Source organism: Zingiber officinale, chromosome 4B, assembly GCF_018446385.1.
Source record: "Zingiber officinale cultivar Zhangliang chromosome 4B, Zo_v1.1, whole genome shotgun sequence".
Classification (NCBI taxonomy): domain Eukaryota; kingdom Viridiplantae; phylum Streptophyta; class Magnoliopsida; order Zingiberales; family Zingiberaceae; genus Zingiber; species Zingiber officinale.
Window position 1 is genome coordinate 130924982 of NC_055993.1, and position 21805 is coordinate 130946786.

The window sequence follows — 21805 nt, forward strand, 5'->3', positions numbered from 1 at the left end:
TATAAATATACGTTTAAAATAAAAAAATGAATTGATGTAAGATGAAATTCTGTTTTGATAATAAATAAAAATACATCAATTTCAATTAAAAAAAAAACAAGTTCTTCTAATTTTTACCTAAGTTTAATTGAATTAAATAGGATGATCGAAATGACATTTTCTTCCTCTTAATCTTAACTCCATAGTCCGTTATTATAATTATTACGAGCTCAACGGTGAGCCAAGAGTCTTTCCTCCAATCTCAACTTTATCATCTCCGAGATTCCAATCTCAACTTCCCTATCTCCGAGCATGCACTCTGTTGTTGTCAATCATAAACCCTATCCATGAGCTCACAACGGCCGCCTAACCACGAGCTTATGACTTGCTCATGATGACCATATGTCCACAAGCTTGTTGCTTGCATAAATGCCTTAGGTCTAGTTTCTTTCCGTTTTCCCTTTGTTTAAACTAGCATATTCACTTTCATTCCCTGTAAATAAAATCACTCTCCTAACATATCCAACTCACGTAATTAGGCCCTAAAAAAAATATCAAGCAAACAGTATTTACAAATATCATAAAATATTTTGTATTCCTATCGTATCAATTATCATTTCAATGTAATTAGTATCTTTAGGAGCAAGGGAAAGAGATTGGGATAGAAGTTGTTTAGCAATGGGAAACACCTCACCCTCGAAACTTCACAATAGAGAACCAGGGCGCAATGACTTTAGGGTCCGGTAGATTATTCATCAATACCAGAAATTTTATTAATTAAATTGAAATTTTAAATCTAAATTTGAAGATATTTTTAAAAAATTAAATTTCTAAAGTTCATCAGTGCCGGACAATATGTATTTTCGTTCCACCACAAGAAAAGTTGATCCGCGCCGGACAATATGGGTACAAATTGAACGGTCAGGATCGACCGATTGATCAGATTAAATCTTATCATTAACCGGCTGGAGGCCGCCACATCACCGGCGCCGCCACTCGGCGACCTCTAATACTAGAAGATGCGGCGTCCGCCGTGAACAAGTCGATGGCCCGAGCCACCCACTCTAGCACCGGTGGCATCCTCCCTGGCGCGGACTCGTCGACGAAGCCGCGACCGAGCTCCGCCGTACGTGAGCCTCTACCTTGAAGCACAAACCATAGCCTCCGACGCGTCCAACGCGCACAGGAAGCTCCGGTACCGATCCCCGAACGCCTCAAGGGCTGCTTCAGTCGCGGTCGTGCGTTCGACGCCGGCCACCGCCTTCGCCTCTGCCACCGCGGTCATCGCCGCCATGAAGTCATCATACGCGTGCCGCGCTTCCTCCACTGCTTTTTCCATAGAAAAGATCGCAGCGATCATAACCCCTGACCTGATATATATATATATATCATCTACTTGCTACTTGAAAAAAGAAAATACAATAGGGATAAACAATTGGCCCGTCGAAATTTTGGCATTTCTATTAGGAATTTAATACTTTTTACTATGATCTATACATTTTTGTTCTAATTGATCAATAAATCAACCAGAAAGATTTGTTCTTAGTTCAATGTTTTGATGGGGTCGTGCAGTCTAATTTAATTGGTTTTCTATTTCGACATGATAGTGAGTCTAAATAACTCAGAAGGTAATAGAAGATAATGCATGATCCAAATATAAGGAGAGTAAAGATATACTATTGGTGCAGATTGCACTAACGGTCAAACTCAAGTTTTGATGAATGGCAAAGTAAGTTAAGTTAGGTTTGTTATGATCTAACGATGTAACTAAGTGTGCAGGAGAAGTCCAGATAGGTCGACGGGCTGATCAGATATTTAGCAAAAAATCCAGCTAGGTCGACGGGTTGACCGGATAGCTGGTACGAAGTCCAGATAGGTCAACGGACTGGCCGGATATTTGGCACGAAGTCCAGCTAGGTCAACGGGCCGACCGGATAGTTGTCACGAAGTCTAGATAGGTCGACGGGCTGACCGGATGTCTGGCAAAGTAGTAAGTTAAGGTAAGTCACTTGAGGGGAGTGACTTCGTGAGGACGTGTTCCCCATTTGAGGGAACAGTAGGTGTCACACCCCGAGAGTAAGGTTGTCCGACGAGAATCGAACAACACCTCCCCTGTAACAGTGACAAATAAATCATGTATACATAGTCACAAGCTCACATAAGAAATAATCCACAGCCCATATGGGTATAACATACATAACCACGCAATTATATACTCAGCCCACATGGTTGGAACAAAAAGAAACTACGCAAGATAAAACACTGATTGCATGTCGGCATTACTTACACCACAATACAAAACCAAAATGAATAAATGGGTCACAAGGCTCAAAACCATAAACAAATTCACATAACGCAATACTAAAACCAAATACAAAGTACCGAGAGCGTAATACCCAATAGCATGGGAAGCCAATCTCAGATATGACATGGGACTGGCAGCCAGGATCCTATAAGCAACTCCTCATACCTCTACCTATTACTTGGCGAAAGAAAACCAGTACAAGGGATGGTGAGTACGGATCACTCAGCGGATAATAAGAACATGGTAGCGCATGGATAAAAGTGTAAGACAATCAAAGATATACAGTCTCAGTAGGGAAATAAGAACGTGATCATAATATGACATGATAAACATACATATCAGTACTGATCTAACACTCATGGTATAACGATCAGTAAATCACTAGGGATCAGTAACAGACTAGCTAATAACATCTAAGCAATATATATAACAGCATAACCATATATGATAAAACAGCGATAGATCATCAAATGTGAGAGCAACGCTCCATCACAAGAATGCAACATATGTGGGAGCAACGCTCCACCATAAACAATCGACAATATGTGAGAGCAACACTCTACTATAAACAATCTTCAATATGTGGGAACAACGTTCCATCACAAATAATCCGCAATATGTTGGAGCAACGCTCCACCACAAACTATCTACAATATGTGGGAGCAATGCTCCACAACAAACAAACCACAAGTGACTAAGACATCTAGCTATCTAGCTATAGACTGCACGAGATCACTCTACCACAGATCACTGTGGGTAGTCCAAAATGTCAGGGTCCCTGTCTGCACAAGATCACTTTACCACAGACCACTGTGGGCAGACAGGAAGTAACTATCTAGCTACGGGCTGCACGAGATCACTCTATCACATATCACTGTGGGCAGCCCAACTACTAGGGAGCAATGGTCATCAAACTAGTTTATACCACATGGGAGCAATGACTGTCAAACTAGCTCATACCACATGGGAGCAATAGTAGTCAAGCTAGCTCATACCAAAAGGGAGCAATGGTCATCAAACTAGCTCATACCACATGGTAGCAATGATTGTCAAGCTAGCTCATACCGAAAGGGAGCAATGGTTGTCAACATGCATATAGTGCAATGATGAACATGATGTAAGTAATCATGATACCGATACAATGACTATCAATGCAACAACTCCCTCAACATAAGTACAATATACTCAACATGATCCTCTAATAGTACACACTAGAAACATGTGCACACATAATACAGATATAATCAACAAGATACCTCCAGTAATACACATCAGACATGTGTGAACACTCAACATAGGCATAATCAACTAGATACTCCAATAGTACGCACCGGACACATGCACACAACAACATAGGTATAATCGACAAGATACTTCCAATAGAACTCATATGCAAACCCAACACACATAGATCCATAACATGATCTCTCAATCACATATACCTATATGCATGAAAAGATCCACTATGTGTCAACCAACAACATTTACAATACATGGCAACACCTATACCCATGTGCACACTAACATATGTATAATCAGCATGATAATTCCTATATCACACAATAACCTCATGTGTATGCTACTACATAAAAGCAATCTAAATGTAAATTCTAATCATACACACCATGCACGTGTGTACCCTATAGAATAGGAATATCAAACAGTGAGACTGTATAGATAATAAAAAGAGAATCTCAAAGGTCAGACATATAAGTATCAAGTGCAGATAAAATACAAGTGGAGTCAAGATAAAGTAACCTAACCATCAAATAATTCATGCACTAAGTTCAAAGAACTATAGACGTCAAGAAAGAAGTACTCGCCTTGAATGTAAGTCACACTGAACTGTCCTTTAATCTGAACTCTTGTCTTGAATCAGAATCCTATATCATAGAATACAATTATAACCAACCCTATTCTGAATCAAGTAACAATACCTAATACTTAACCGAATAGGAACACTGTACAATTTAACCTAATGATCCAACCATCTCTCACAGTCATTACCTACACCCTCACATAGGGACTTATTTCAAGCATAATCAATCCAAAACTTGTTAGTGCAATATTCCCTAGGTCAAGGTTGACCTGGTTGACTGAGCTTAAATTGGGTCAAGCTCGAGTCTTGATGTTTGGATTTCAATGTTTGATAATACATGAAGACAAGACATGGAGATTGCAGGTGCAATTGTTCATGTGGTGAGATTGTGAAGGAGAGTCAAGTAGGTCAAGGTTGACTGGATACTTGACTGGAAAATCCTGGTGAGTGAAGCCAGGTGAAAGTCCTAACTGGGAGGTTAGGCAGAAGGAAAATCCTAGTGAATAAAGCTAGGTGAAAGTCCCAGTGAGTGAAGCCAGGCAGAAGGAAAGACCTAGTGAGTGAAGCTAGAGGCAGAAGGAAAATCCTGGTGAGTGAAGCCAGGTGAAAGACCTAGTGAGTGAAGCTAGGCAGTATGAAAAATCCTGGTGAGCGAAGCCAGGCAAATGAGAAGTCCTAATTTATTTTTCCTCTTTTTTTTTTTCATATTTATTTTTCTCAATTAAATTTAATTTAATCAGAAATCCCTTTACTTTTTAGAGGTGTCAATCTAAAGTGGGACCACTGAATCTAAAGAGTTCTAGTTTGGGAGGTTCAAGATTTTAGTGAATCTTCTGAGATTCAATGCCAATGAAGCATGGACGGAGTAGCGCAGTAAGAATTAGGACACAAACACATGAAACTACTAACAAGGAGGGAAAAGAATTTATATATTTGAGAAACGAACAAAAAATAAAAGGATAAAAAAAACTGATTAAGGAGAACCAATAAATGCAATGTGAAAGCTGAACTAAGTTTTTAATTATTTGATAAGATAATCGAGTTGAAGTTAAAGTGAACTAGTTGTTAAAATCATTGTTAGAGTTTGACTTAATTTTTTCATTTTTTAATTTAAATTTAGTATTTTTTGACTATGACTTTATATTAAACAACAAATAAATATGTAAACCAAACGTTTACCTTTTTTTTTAATAACATAACTTACTTTTAAAATGTTTAACTTCAAATAAATTAATAGGTAAAAATTAAAAGGATGCCATTATTTTTTTCAAAATTATTAAAACGAATCTCGTTTTTATTTTTTATCAAAGGCACCTAAAAATTATTTTTTTTAAAAAAAATGTTTAATAAAGTATAATGGCTAAAATAAAATTAAAAACATTTTCTGAAAATTTCACCACTGAGAACGACATATTATTCTCAATAACATGGAAAGATTAGATTGGAGAAAAAAAACTACAATAATTAATGGCGTACATGAAGTTATAAAATTTCGTAATAATGTATCTAACTTTTAAATTTTTGAAAAGGTATCTTTATTTTTAAATTTACCTTTCTCGTCAATCACTAGGTAATGCTATATTTTAAAAATCACATAAATCTCAAAACTAGCATTACTATAGCGTTATAATTTGAAAATCAACACTGAACACATGATAAATACCACCAAAGTTTAAAAATACAGAGAAAATTAAGTAAAGTACTTTAAATATGAAATATGAAAAGGTGTCTATAACATCCCCACTCTACCCTAGAGTAGGTAGGTGTGAAAGAAAAATAATCCTTGTTCATACATGGATTTTTTTTGGTACGTAATGAGAAACTTCAAATAGGTTCATTGCTCTAGCTCAAAATATGATTAATCTGACAAGGGCTATATGAGCTCCAAGTAGTTTACTGGACAAATTAATAAGTCTAGCATTCTTGGCCCACCAAGCTAAACCTATGGTTTCTTGGTCATGACCAACTAAAGTTAAAGTTCCATTAAAGAGCATTTTCACATGGTAGAACTTCCTCAGGAATATAAGGTTTTCATGAGGCTGATCCTGAGCCACCATCCAAGCACGAATATCTTCATTTAAGAGAATATTTTTGGTGTAAAAAGTTTTAAATTCGAGATCCGGTTTAACTCATTGACCTGAATCATGAATAGAAAAATATTCATTCAATTGATTCAACTTTTTTCCTAGAAGTAAAGGAAAGAAGTATAAATTTTATATTCAACGAATCACACGTAGAGATATTGATAATACACATAGAGTTAATGATATTTCATAACTAATGGATTGAGCAGTAGCTCACAGACTACCTAAAAAAAGAATATTTATTATTCAATTCATACCCCGACATAAGCCCAATAGGAGCAATACTTGAAATGGCAATCCATAAAGAAACACATATACTGAGATCAACTAAAACAAGATGATACCTAAAAGGAATTACTAAATAACTTATTAGAATCGATATGACTACTATAGACGGTCCAATACTAAACAAACGAAGATCTCCTCTAGACGAGAGAAGATCTTCTTTTAAAAGTAGTTTAGTTCCATCTACCAAAGCTTGAAGAATTCCCAAGAGGGCATATTGAGGCACAATATGTTGGTGTAGGAGGCCAAATCCTCTGGTCCAGAAATTTCTGGACCAGAAGAGGCCTTATTCATTCATTGGTTGGATGGGCTAGATCCCATCTGTTTAACAAGTGGGATCCAGCTCATTCAACCAATGAATGAGTAGGGGACCAGGACTGTGATGGTTCTCGTAAAACCTAAGCCACATGAATTCTAAACAACCGAAATAAGAATTCGAATAGGAAAAACAAGAACATATGAGTATGGATCTTCGTTTCATCAAGAACATGACATAAGAAAGTAAATATTATAATTACAAAGAACCTGAATGCAGCGAAATTATCATTGTTCTTCGTGTAGAGCTTGTCGATCCAGTAATCTTGCGGAAGAAGAAAAAGGAAAAGAAGATTGGTCTTCCGGAGGAGTTAGGGTTGACAGCGCCAAATCCTCTTCGTCAATGGGGAACGAAGAGACGTCTCAAAGATTACCCTAATCCTCCGAGGGCCAACCCATTATATAGTGCACATCTATTATCAGCCCATAGATAATAATAGATACGGGACTATAGGTTCTACACATATGAGATCCACATCCAATTACCTGAAACCCACTAAACATAAGTTAGATCACTTTAAAGGATTCGGATCGTATCGACGTGTGCAACTTACAAATAAGCCCACATAATAGGGATAATTATATCCAACAATCTCTCACTTGGGCTATATGTGATTTGTATGTGAAATACAAGTAAAACTTTAGTTGATATCAAACTTTATTGGTACAAAATACCCCTGTAAACAATCTAGTTCATTAACTTCATTGGTATAGGACTAAAGAGGTCATAACTACTATATATGATCGTAACAAACCCCGACAGTAATCACAATACCAATGTCATTAATGACATAGATTAAGATGTGGATGTGTAGAGTGGAAATTATATGAAATGTGATCAATACATGTCAATTTCCAACTGGTCCTAAGATGACCTCAAAGGAGGTCAGATCATATTTGTAAAATATTTTATGTTAAACTGCAATAACAAATCATGATCAACTTTATGATTCTAAAAGAAATCTTTATCATATTTACAAACATCAAATGCTAAACAGCAGTAGTAAATGATGATATCACAGTCAGAGTATTAAACAAACATATAAATTCCCATCAATATTTTGAACTTTAAGTACGTACAATAATCAAAATAAAATATTTATCTTTATTATCAAATATAGAGCAATAAGATAAATACAGACTCCCACTAGATGAGTTCTTCTTCTATAAGAAGGACTCTCATATCCACAACATGCGCATGAAACACCTTAGGCACCAAGCCTTTGGTGAGTGGATTGGCCAACATGGAATCTGTGCTGATGTGCTCTACCATAATCTGACAACTCTGAACTCTTTCTTTAACCACTAGAAACTTGATGTCGATGTGTTTAGACTTCGACAAACTGTGGTTGTTCTTAGCATAAAGTTATGCGACTTTATTATCATAGTAAATTCTCAGTGGTCTGTCAATGCTATCAACAATCTGTAATATTGTGATGAAGTTCCGTAGCCAAATCTGATAATTGGATGCTTCGTAGCATGCTACTAACTCTACCTCCATAGTAGAAGTGGCTACTAGCGTCTGTCAACTGCTTGACACTCTTCCAAGATATAGCCCCTCCAACAAGTATGAAGATATAGCCCGAAGTGGACCTCCTGCTATTCAAGCATCCAACAAAATCAGAGTCTGAATATCCAATCACCTCCAAGTGATCTGATCTCCAATACGTGAGCATATGTCTTTTAGTTCTTTGCAAATACCACATCACTCTCTTTACCGCTTTCTAGTGTGACAGTCCTGGGTTACTAACATATCTTTTTAATATTCCCACTATAAATGTTATATCTGGTCGAGTACAAACTTGTGCATACATGAGACTTCCCACTACTGATGCATATGGGAATTGCTCCATCTCCTTTATTTTAAGTAAGGCTGTAAATGAACCAAGCGTTCGTGAACAAGCTTGGTGTTCGACTTGGTAAGAGCTTGTTTATGTTCGTTCAATATACATAAGATTAATTAAACAAACAAGCTTGAACAGCTCGTTAAGCTAAACAAACAAGCTTGAACACATATGTGTTCAGCTCGTTAACGTTCGTGAACAATATTAGTGAACAACGTTCGTGAACAATGTTCATGAACCATATTTATTAATAAAACTCTTTTCAATATCCTAAATAAATAATTAAATAAAATAAAATAAATAAATAAATTTAAATTATCAATCTTAATAACTAATCAAACAATTAAAAGTTTCAAACAATCAAACAAGCTTGAATTGAGAACTTGATAACATCTAAACGAACCAAGCTCAAGCTAAGCTCAAACCAAGCTCAAGCCAAGCTCGAACCAAGTTCAAGCCAAGCTTGAATTGAGAGCTTGATAACATCTAAATAAACCAAGCTCAAGTCAAGCTTTAAACAAGCTCAATCTCATAAAAAAATAAACCAAACCAAGCTTGAATACTCATTTCAAAAGCTTTGTTCATTTTAAGCTCGGCTCGGCTCGGCTCGGCTCGGTTATCTTATCAAATAAGCTTGAATACCCCAAAGCTCGGCTCCGCTCGGCTCGTCTTGTTTACAGCCCTAATTTTAAGTTCAAGTCGTGGACACTGCTGCAAGCTGAACTTGTCACCTCTTGACACAGGTGTGTCACCGGGTGTACAGTTTTGCATACCATACTTTGTTTTGCAAGGTAATATAATTTTTATTGTCTCAGATTAACTTTTTCTTGCAGAAAAATGAGTTGTTGGAAAAGTCAGGTCCGGGCGCCCGGAAGGGATCCGGACGCCCGGAATGCCAAAATCTATCTCAACGTCAATTTGGAGCATGCTAATTGGATGGGTTGATGTCACGGTCCAAGCGCCCGGAAGGGATCCAGGCGCCCAGAACTGCCTATATAAGCAGTCTTTCACCAAGAGCACAGGACACAACTTTCTTCTACAATTGTCTTCTTGCGCGCTGCTCTAAAGATGCTCCTGCAACACTGTGAAGCTTCTCTGACAACCTGCGACTCTGAGTTTTATTTCCCTTGTTGTCGGTAATTTTATATTATAGTTCTTGTACTTATCGTGTAACCCTTTTTGCGAACTATTAATGGATTGTCTAACGAAAGCACTCGACGAGTGTGGGCCTTGGAGTAGGAGTCGACGAAGGCTCCGAACCAAGTAAAACTTGGTTTGTTAGCGTTGTTTTCAATTTTCTCTTCCGCTGCACACTTAATTTTGTCTCTATTTTTAATGATCGCTATTCACCCTCCCTCTTCTAGCATTCTTCATGATCCAACATATACAATCTCAAAGGAAAATACTCACCATCTGCAGATATCACATGAATACATCTAATATATATCAACCTACTCAACTGTAAATGATATCATAAGCAGTGCTAGGAAATGATCAACATGAGTACTACTTAGCCTAAACATGTGTCAGTATAAATAGTGATAATATATCATCATATTATGAGAGCAATGCTCCATATCACACTAAACTATAAGTGACCAAGACATTTAGCTATCTAGCTATGAACTGCAGGAGAAATGCTCTAGCACAAATGATCTCGTGGGCAATCTAAAATGTCAAGGTCCCTGTCTGCGAGAAACGTTTTACCATGAATGATCTCGTGGATAGTCCAGGGTATAACAATTAGATAATAACAATATAACAAGCATATCATAAACATATATTGTTAGACCGTCAGTACAACAAAATTAATCTATTATGATATTATCATAACGACACTTACAAATAAATGTCATGATAAACACCTTATAATGACATTTTTATATTATAAATAATAAATATAACATTAGATCCTTTATCGTGATATTTTTTAATAAATGTCATATTAATTTATTAGTAATTAGTTAACTTAAAACCCTATACTTCTCATCTTTTCACCGCATTTCTTTCTCACGCCGCATTTCTTTCTCATGCCGCCCCTTCTCCTCTGTTCACCACATTTCTTTCCCATACCGCTCTTTCTCCTCTTTTCGCCTGCTCCTCTCTTGTTCGCACGACTTTCCTTCTCCTCTTTGACGATGCTGCAGTTCTCTTCTTCGCACGGCGCTGCAGTTCTCCTCTTTTTCGCACGACGAAGTTCTCTTTTCCGCACGCCCCGTCTCTGCCACCGTCGTGCCCCGTCTCTGACGCTGTCGCGCCCCGTCTCTACCTCCACTGCGACCAGTATCCTTTGCCGCTTCCCTCTCCGCAGTGAAATCAGACTTTAGGGCTACGGCTCGTCTCCGCCGTCGTGCCCCATCTTTACCATCGCTACTACCTGTATCCTCTGTCGCTTCCCTCTCCACAGCGAAATTGGATGCAGCGAGTGTCGGCTACAATTCTTTCCTCTTTTCCTACAAGAACAGAAGAGATAAAAAAGGGCTTTCTACACACGCCAGTTATTCCCTTTTCCAAAGGCCACAGTTCACCTCTTTTCAGCACCGCGCCGAAGCCACCATTCGTGTTCTCTAAGGTTTCTCCCTTTTTTTTTCTAACAATTAGGATACTTGTTGTTTTATGAATCTTTGCTTCAGTTAATGCCTTAGAATGCCTAATCCCTGTGTAGCTTGAAGACCTAATAATAGAATTTGATTCGTACATGTTATTAAAACCTTTTACGTCATCTGTTACTTAGAATATTTGCTTCAGTAAATGAATGCTGCCGGTTAGGAAATTTAATATATTTGTTACCGACCAAAGTTTCCAGAGCTTGAATCCCTTGTTCATCATCCAATTGATTATGCTCGTGTTGTTAAGAAGATTGGAAATGAAGTGGACTTAACCCTTGTTGATTTGGAGGGTCTTCTACCTTCAGCTATTATTATGGTTATTTCTGTGACAGCATCAACCACAAGCGGGAAGCCTCTTTCCAAAGAGAATTTGAATAAAACAATTGACGCATGTGATAGAGCCCTTGCTCTTGACCTTGCAAAAAAGAAAGTGCTTGATTTTGTTGAGAGTAGAACGGGCTATATTGCACCAAATCTTTCAGCAATTATTGGAAGTGCAGTTGCAGCTAAACTTATGGGCATTGCTAGTGGTTTGTCTGCATTAGCAAAAATGCCTGCTTGTAATGTTCAGCTTCTTGGGGCAAAGAAAAAGACACTTGCTGGATTTTCCACTGCAACCTCTCAATTCCGTGTAGGTTATCTTGAGCAAGCTGAGATTTTCCAAAGCGCCCCTCCTTCTCTTAGAACTCGTGCTTGCCGGCTATTGGCATCAAAATCAACTCTAGCTGTGAGGGTAGATTCTACTAGAGGGGATCCAACAGGAAAGACTGGAAGAAACTTGCGAGATGAAATCCTTAAAAAGATTGAAACCACCCCCTGCTAAGCAACCAAAACCTCTTCCAGTTCCAGATTCTGAGCCCAAAAAGAAGAGAGGTGGCCGTCGGTTGAGAAAAATGAAAGAAAGGTTGTATTTTCACACAAAAGTACTTGGAAAAGTAAATACTCCCTTTACATGTCTAATATTGGAAGGTACACATACTAAAATTTCATGTATATTTGACAGATATACAGTGACAGATATGATGAAGCTGGCAAATAGGATGCAATTTGGAGTGCCAGAAGAGAGCTCTTTAGGTGAGTAGACAAGTGATATTCTTTTCTGAAGATTGTTGTTTACTATATATATATATATATATATATATATATTTTAAATGGTTGTATTATGCAACTTAGAATGCCAGTCTGTGGTTTAATGCTTGATATGTGAGTTGGATCTCATTTGTTTTAGTTTTGACATGATGTTGCAGTGCTCATGCAAAATATCAATACATTGTTTGACAATTTTAAGGGCTTTGTAAGTTGTTGCAGTTGTCTATTGCCAAATGCCAACTTCATCTATAACATGTACATGTTTCTATTAATGTGGCTTTGGTGCCATATGTTGCTACAAAGCTCAATTTTTAACTCATTAGCTTCCAAACGAGTGTTGTTGTTGTCGGTGATGAACTTTACTGTTTTAAGGATCAAGGTCCTCCTAATTTTATGAACATTTATTTTCTCTTGCATAATTTTATTATGATAATGCAGTTGACTATCTATCTTAGATCATTAAAATAATTATTAGTTCATACTTGAATATTTTCTAAAATTTATGGTTCTCTAATTTTATTTCACTTTGAATTATGCCTATTGGTTTTCTGTTCTTCACTTTTTTCATGATAATTTTTTTTTCAATTTATCATAATGTTAAACTTCAAATAGAATTGAAGTTAAGGTTTTGAAGTTAAGGTTGATAGTTTAAAGAAGTGTGAATAAGCTCAGCTCTATAAAGTTTGTGTAGTATGCATTTTCCTTAGTTGGTTTAAGTGATAATGAGAGAACTGATTACTGATGTTGATTAACATATAAAGTTTGTTGATTTATTTTGTTACTAATGATGTTTGCTTTGGTGTTTGTAGTTAACAATAAGTGAAGACTATTATTAGGTGCATATGGAATGATACTATGTATTTTTCTCGTTTGGTATGATATACAATATTTTGAATTATTTTTATTAATTTTGTATTTACATTGTTTCATTTCAGTTATACAAATATATACATTATATTTGCAGGTGACAGGTACTTGGATTTTTGTAAATTAATATAATGATTGAAGATGATCCATCTAATCTAGTTTTTAATTTACAAGACTTTGTTAGTTTTAAAATTTAATATTTTGAGTATATGTGTAGATTGCTTTAGAGGTAAAAGACTTATCACTAGTATTACATTTGTAAATTTGATTCAAATGATTGTTAGATGAATAAAAATATGGCCCTTTAAATTTTATTTTGTATTTTTTCCTATTTTACATGGTGGATGAATTGTGATGAGGTATAAATATTGAATTCAAGTTATATATTTTAAATAAATATTAATGATAAGTTTTAATGTATTTATAAATTATTATAATGATATTTATTATGTCATTATAAATTAGTTTAGGTGATATTTATAAATATCTTTAAATATAAATTTTCCTGACATTTTTTATTGTCAGTATATCCTTATATTGTGACATTTTTAAACTTAACATTGATATTATATAATGACATCATAAAATATCGGAATTCGAAGAGGATCTAAGACGACATCACTTTATAGGACGTTTTTCGGTGATATCACTAAAACTTAAGTGTCATCAAAAATATACTATAAGGATATTTATGTGTGTCATTATAGACATTTTTTCTTGTAGTGTGTGTTGGTCGGCTAGAAGGGAGGTTAAATAGCCTGCACAAAAAGAAAACTACCCTTCTCGAACTTTCAAAATAACACTTGCATAAATAAAGTAAACAAATAAAACTGAAAGAAGAGGCAAAGGGATTTTTACTTGGTTACAACCAGGGAGGTTGTTAATCTAAGGAATGAGTCACACTAGAATCTCCTTCAGGCGGAAAAGCTTCTTACAACAATGACGTACAAACAAATAGAAGCTAAACTACTAACAGTAAGCGCACAAGTGTTGAGTACACAATTCTTGAATTAATTGAAAAGTTGTTGGACCAAGACTGTATTTATAGCCTTGGTTAGGGCGCCTAGAAGGGTTCCAGGCGCCTGGAGGGGATAAAATTTTATCCCCTTTGCAACGGATCGCGTTTGATCACGATCCGGTCAAAACTCAATTCCATGTGCCCGGAATGGCTCCGAGCGCTCAGACCGCTATAGTCAACAAAGTTGACTTTTGGTCCGGGCCCTCTGCTCCAGTGCTGCTCGCTTTGGTCCGAGTCTTCCACTCCGGTTCCGCTCGCTTAGGTGATTTCAGCCACCTGAAATAAGACTCACCCGAACCCAATTTCGGCCTTCTCGAGCAACCTTCCGCTCCGGCTTCTCGTCCCTCGAAAACGCCGCGCGTCTCCTTCTCGTCCGCCCGCGTACTCTTCCGCAGAACCTCGTACCTCAGACGTACCGAGCCCGTCGGCTCTCTCCCGTGTCATCGTTCTCACTAGTTGCGTCTTTTGCTCGACTCCCTGTGCTCCTAAGTTCCTGCACACTTAGACACAAGGTTAAAACACCACAGGACCTAACTTAACTTGTTCATCTCATCAAAATAACTCTGGGGTTCCAACAATCTCCCCTTTTTTGATGTGAGCAACCTAAGTTAAGCTAGGGTAAATAGAAAAAAAAATAAAATAACTAATATTGCAATAAAGTACAAAAAAGATAGAAAATTGTAGCTTACCTCCCCTAGACTTATACTTTTTCTTCTCCCCCATTGATCACATAAAAAATTGGGGTTCTCAGAAAATTCTAAGGGAATAATTTAGAAAACTTTTAAAAATTATTTTGATATTATCAAAAATTTGCAATAACTTATTTCAATACTTAAAAAAAATTCTAAGTTTAGACAATTTAAAAACATATTCTAGAAAAAAAAATTGCAAACATAATAGAGGACTTTTCTAAAAAAAATTTTAAAGTAAGAATTTTTTTTAAAAATTCTTACAAATTTTTTTAAAAAATAATTTTAAAAAAATGTTTGACAAACAACTTTTTAAAGTATTATTTAATCTCAATTTTAATGCTTTATCAGAAAGTTAATTAAACATTTTATTTCAATATTTTGACTTCCAGACAGTGGCGAAGCACTAGGCCTTCTTGGTTATTGGAGCAATAACCACTTTCTTAAACAAAGCCTCATAAAAAAATTTAACATTTAATTTTTCTCGCTGAAAGCATTAAGTCTAATTTTAAATTTTAAGTTAGACACGACTTTGGAACCTAATATAGATTCCAACCAACTAGATTAACTAAGAATTTCTTAGGGACGTATTTCTTTGAAATATTTCTAATATGTCCCTTATGATATCTAAAATACCAATTTAAATTATTGAATTTTCTAAAATTTGTTTTATTTGAACATGCATGATTTTTCAAGTCATTTACTTGTCTTTTCAAATTTTCATTTTCTACTTTTAATTTGTCTAACTCTTCTAATGGACAAGACTTAGCTAAAATTACTTTTAAATTTTTAATTTCTTTTTCAAATTTATAACTGATCCTGTCCGAGCGTTGAGTCGACGGACGCTGGGGGCGTGGCACTCTCCCCTGCTGATCCGACTGGTGGTGTAGATCTCCGACGAACTTGCAAAGAAGCCGAGCCGAGAGGGGTTTCCCGGCGACGACCCTCCGACGCTCAAGTCAGGCAACGAAGAAGCAGAGTAACGTTACTGTGGCTACAGTGATCAAGATTGCATACCTCCGTCGAACTCTGGGGGTCCTTATATAAGACCCCGGGGAGGCGCGGGCACACTTCTCGATGCGTGCACGCTTCCCCAAACATACCTCAGTAAGGCTGTGTCAGAAAAGCATGCTTGACGCTATTCCGCAATCGTCCGAGCATATCCCGGATGTGACGATGGAAATTTCCACCATATGATACTCTGTCCGCTTCGACCGTCGACCGTGCTATTTGTCGGCGGCAGATGTCTCGAGGATGAAGTTACCAGCTGTCCTTTTTGTCTCCTAGCGCTCTTGTCTGCTTCCGGGCCGAGCGGAACAGCCGCTCGACACTCATTGGCTCCCGGGAATGCACATACCTCGGCCCGGGCGGGGAAGCCTTGCTCGTGCTCGGATGGAATTGTGCCTTATTGTTCTGCGGCTCGTACGAGCGGCCCGTCCGCCCGGCCATAGACTCTTTTACCTTGAGCGTCGGAAACCCGACCCCTGGTCGGGCTGTCTTTCGTCCGGTCTGGGGATCCTTGGCCGGATGTCCGGTCAGCCGGATGCTTGGGTGGCCCGCCGGTCCACTCGGCGTGACATCTGTCCGCTCGGCCTGACCCTGGGGTTGACCCTCTTGACCATTGACCTCCACGTGTCGTTGACCTCCTGCCAACGAGGGTCCCCCGTCCTTACCACCGGATCACATGCCTTCCCCCCAAGTCTAGTCGAAGGAGGCTCTAAGTCCGATTGACTGGACCATGAGTTTGATCGAGCGACATCCACTCTGTCGCTCCTGAAAGTGTCCCTCCGTTCGGCTCTAGGGAGGTCCATTCAGCCAACCGGCGAGTTGATGGCTGTGCCTTGGTAGTTTTGATTCTATTTGCCGCTTGTCGCGCTACCACTTCTAAGGACGGTCGGAGTCGGCGGGTCTCCTCGAAATTCGTGTCAATCCTCATTAAGCTGCCCACGCGCGAGTAATGATGTTTATTAAATGTTTCCCAATCACTGACCGCCACTTGGCGAGTCCGCCGTCATCGTACGGCGAGGGCGTCAGCTTCGATGGGGCAGACGTCGGTTCAAATCCGATGGTCTGATGCCATCATTCCTTTCGATGACCTGGATCGAACGGATGTTGTGGTTCGTGCCCTGGGTTTATCAGGCGCCGACGCTGATTCTCCTTCTATCGTTCTTGCCTTCGCGCTTTTGGTGGTTCCTCTCGCGGCCATCTTCCCAACGTTCGCTTGCCTCGGCGCCCCGACGAACTTTCGACTTCCTTATTCACGCTTCGCCTCCCAGTAAGTCTTCTCATATCTTTACCTTCCTCCCTGTTTTCCCTTCCGGTGGCCTTTGTGCCAGTTCGATACAGTTTCGATCTCCTCCGTCAACCCTTTCATTCTTTCCTTGGTCCTTTCTTCCTCGGTACTATTCTGGCGATGGCTAGCACCTCGCAACCTTCTGATCCCTCTCCTGGCCTATAGTATATGACCATGATAAGCCGGTTTGACGAGGATGACCCGGGACGCTTCCTTAACGAATTCGAACTTCCTCCTGACCATAGACTAGTTTTGGCCACCTCTTCCGATCGGCCCCACAATCCGCCGGCCGGCACTGTTTGCTTCTTTCGCGACCAATTTGTGGCTGGTCTGCGCTTCCCTCTACATCCTTTTATCCCTGAGGTTTGTAATTATTTCTGCATCCCGCTCGGCCAACTTGTCCCCAACTCTTTTAGGTTGTTGTGCGGCGTAGTAGTCCTTTTCAAACTGCACGGCATTCCCTGAGTCCCTAGAATTTTCCATTACTTTTACTATCACAAACAGTCCGAGTGGGGTACTTTTCTCTTCCAATCGCGGATCGGTCTTGTCTTTTTCGACAAGATGCCGACCTCGAATAAGCATTGGAAGGAAAATTATTTTTACCTTCGCTTTCCCGAACGGCCCTCCTTTCGCACCCAATGGCAGACCACTGTGTCGAGCCCGCCGGACCTCGGTAAATACAAGAGTCAGCCGGATTATCTTCATGCAGCCAATCTATTAGCCGGCCAGAGGTTCAGTATCAATAAGCTACTTCACGAGGGGGTGTTATACATATTTGGATTGAGCCCGATCCGAACGAAGCTTCCGAGCAGCATGGGTAAGCGCTTTCTCTGTCCCCGCTCCTTTTGGTCTAACTGATTTATTCTTCTTTTATGCAGGTGAAATCATGTGGCGCGCTAAGGCCACCGAGCGGATGAAATTGAAGGCCGCCGAAATAGAAGCAACAGCGGCTAAGGAGATGACCGATCTGGGGATCGTGTCGGTCGGCTCGCGTGAGGGTGAGAGCGAAGAAACACCAACAGAGGCCCGAAAGTCTACCGGTCGGATCCCTGCAACGGGAGTGATCGGTGATGCTATATCATCAGCTGGTCAGCTTACATCCGAAGACGTGGGGCAGTCGGCCGGCGACTCCCCCTTGATAACACGCAAGCGGCGCCGAACGGATCTCACAATTGTGGAACCAGTGACCGAGCCAGTTGACGCCCCCTTTAAAGCGGTCAACCCAGTTCCTGCTTCAACCGAGGTCATCTCCTCGGACCGCACTCCTTCCCAGCTCGACCAACCAGCGGCCTCCCTCGAAGCGAGACCCGTTAGTTCCCTACCCCGGGTTCGTCTCCGGCTCAGGCGCTCGGGAATAGTTTCTGCTCCGCTCGGCGAGTCATCCGGTTGATCCATCTCTTCTCAATCCGATCCGAGCGGACGTCGAACGATCAAGGTCCTCCTCCATCTTCCTACTAAAGAGTTCCTTTTGGCCGTTGATCGGCCAACTGCTCCGGAGCACCAGATCACTATTCGAGGACCGCTCGCCAAAGTATGGGAAGATGCGAGGGCTCGCGTTGCCCTGATGACCCTCGGGCAGCTCGGCGACAGCCATCTGCAACAAGCAACCGGGGTATGCTCTTTTACCTACTTTATGTTTAATATTGGCTCTTGACATTATTCCGTCCGAACAGTACTGGGTGGAGAACATTGCGGTTAGCAATCGCCTGGCTGCCCTGGAAGAAGAATTAAAAAAGCTTCAAATTTCTGGAGGGTCGCCAGCTCAGGGCCCATCATATGCCACACTCCAAGCCGAACTGAGCAAATCGGAGAAATTATTACAGGCCAAACGGCACAAGTCCTCTGGCTTGGAGACCAGGGTAGCCGGCCTTGAGGCCCGGGTCAAGTCGCACGACCGGGAGATGAAGCTGGCGACCAATAGGAAGAATACAGCCATCTCCGATTTAGAGGCCAAGAATCAACAGGGCCGAGCGCTGGAGCTGCATGTCCAGGAGTTAGCCGATCTGCTTTCTGTTAAGCAAAAGGGTTGATCGACTACTGAGGCTAAACTGTAAGGAGACAAGAAAGATCTCCAAGACGCCTTAGAAGCTGCCCGAGCCGCCTTCAAAGAATACCAAGATGGCGAACCAGGGCGCTTCGCGGCGATGAGGCACAACTACTTCCGGTCGGATGACTTTGGTAACAAGTTCAGCGATCGGCTGGTCCTTGCCTTTGAAGAAGCCATCCAAGCCACAACTACGTACTTGAAGGCTAAGGGCCAGCTTCCGGAGGCGGCTTCTATCCCCCCCAAGGATCTGGCCGGGCTGTTGGAGCACATTCCTGAGCCCATTTTTGACGTTCTTGAGTGAAAGTATGTTTCATAACTCTCCGAGTTGGTTCTTACAGCCTTACCTTTAATGAAGACTTGTTTTTTTCCGTACTTCTCCCGGTCGGCTTAAACGGACTTGATTTAATGAATGACATCTGTAACTTTGCCCTTGGTTGGCGAGATTTTAAATGTAATTTTGGCATGCCAACTTTTGCTTTGTTAGCTTTTCGTTTGAGTGCTTCCGGTAGCTACGCCGTCCGGATGTTTTAACTTCCTTGCCCGGTCAAGCGATCTTCATTCCAAATGGAACTTTCGTTAGTTTTTCGCAAGTATTTTTCTCAACTACGCTGCTCGGTCAAGCGATCTTCATTCCAAATGGAACTTCCGTTGGCTTTTCGTTGATCGGCGCGACGCTGTCCCGCTGGGGGGTTTATAGTCGCCGGTCCGACTCTAGAGTTTAACGTCGTCACTCGATGGCTTAAACGGCCTTGGCTTCCCTCGAACTTCCTCACCGGTCGAGATATGCCTTTGGGGAAAGGCATAGCTTGCAATGCTTTAACCTTGTTGGGGTTCGCTTCTATGCCCCGCTTGGTCACAATATAGCCCAAGAAACACCCGCCTTTTGCTCCGAACAAGCACTTCTGGGGTTTCAGCTTGACCCCGTATCTCCTCAGCGTCTGGAAAGTTTCTTCCAGATCTGCATAAAGGTCCGCTGCTCGGAAGGATTTGATAAGTATATCGTCCACGTATACTTTCAAGTTGCGCCCGATCTGCTCCCGGAACACCTTATTCATCAGTCGCTGATAGGTAGCTCCCGCGTTCTTCAGTCCGAACGGCATTACGTTGTAACAGTAAGTGTCGTCTGCCGTGACGAAACTGACTTTTCCTTGGTCTTCTCGGGCGAGCGGCACTTGATGGTAACCCTGATATGCATCCAACATGCATATCAGCTCGCATCCGGTCGTGGAGTCTACCAGTTGATCGATTCGGGATAAGGGGTAGAAATCCTTTGGGCATGCCTTATTCAGATCCCGGAAGTCGATGTAGACTCTCCACTTGTTGCCTGGTTTGGAGACCAACACCACGTTTGCGAGCCAGCTTGGGAACCGCACCTCCCATATGTGGCCGGCCTCCAAGAGCTTCTCCACCTCCGCCCGGATGATGATATTCTGTTCGGCACTGAAGTCCCTCTTCCTTTGCTTTACCGGCCGTGCATTCGGTCGGACGTGAAGCTCGTGTTGCGGTATGTTCGGCGAGACTCCTGGCAGCTCATGGGTTGACCAAGAGAAAACGTCGCAGTTTTTCTGGAGGCATCTGATCAGCTTCTCTTTCTGTCTTGCTTCCAGGTCGGCTGCTATGAAACTAGTGGCCTCCGGTCGGGTAGGGTGGATCTATACCTCCTCCTTTTCTTCATAAACTAGGGAAAGTGGCTTTTCGGTTATAGCGTTTACCTCGACTCGTGGCACTTTCCGAGCGGATTTAGTCTCGGCTCGGACCATCTCTACATAGCATCGCCGAGCAGTAAGTTGATCTCCTCGGACCTCCTCAACTTGGTCTTCCACCGGGAATTTGATCTTCTGGCAGAAGGTTGAAACGACCGCTCGGAATTCGTTGAGAGCCGGTTGCCCGAGGATAACATTGTACGCCGAGGGAGCGTCGACCACGATGAAGTTGGTGGTCCGCGTTCTTCTGAGTGGCTCCTCCCCCAGCGAGATAGCTAGCCGGACTTGTCCGACCGGCAAAACTTCGTTACCAGTGAACCTGTAGAGGGGGGTTGTCATTGGCAGCAACTCGGCTCGATCAATTTACAATTGGTCGAAGGCCTTTCGGAAGATTATGTTGACCGAGCTACATGTATCAATAAATATGCGATGAATAGTATAGTTAGCTATTACTGCTCGGATGATGAGGGCGTCATCATGCGGGACTTCGACTCCCTCGAGGTCCCTTGGCCCAAAGCTGATCTCAGGCCCTTTCACCCGCTCCTGGCTGCAGCCCACCGCATGGATCGTCAACTGCCTGGCGTGCGCCTTCCGTGCCCTGTTGGAATCACCTCCGGTCGGCCCTCCGGCAATGATGTTGATCTCGCCCCTCGAGGCATTTCCTCTGTTCTCTTCCCCCCGAGCGGGTGGTCGGGGTCGTTCATGCGATGCCCGAGGTTGACTCCTGGGCTGCTGGTGATGTTGCCGCTCGGGGGGAGGCTCCGACAGTCGCGGGTGTTGTGAGTTGCGGATTGGTGGAGTGAGCAGAACATGGGAGTCCATACCTTCCCTTTTGGCTTAGGCCGATCGGCCGCTACTT

The 21805-nt window shown here is 41.1% G+C and overlaps 1 pseudogene; it reads left to right on the plus strand.

Moving 5' to 3' along the window:
* Positions 1 to 11424: 11424 nt before the first annotated feature.
* Positions 11425 to 19226, plus strand: LOC121978695 (annotated as a pseudogene).
* Positions 19227 to 21805: the final 2579 nt, after the last annotated feature.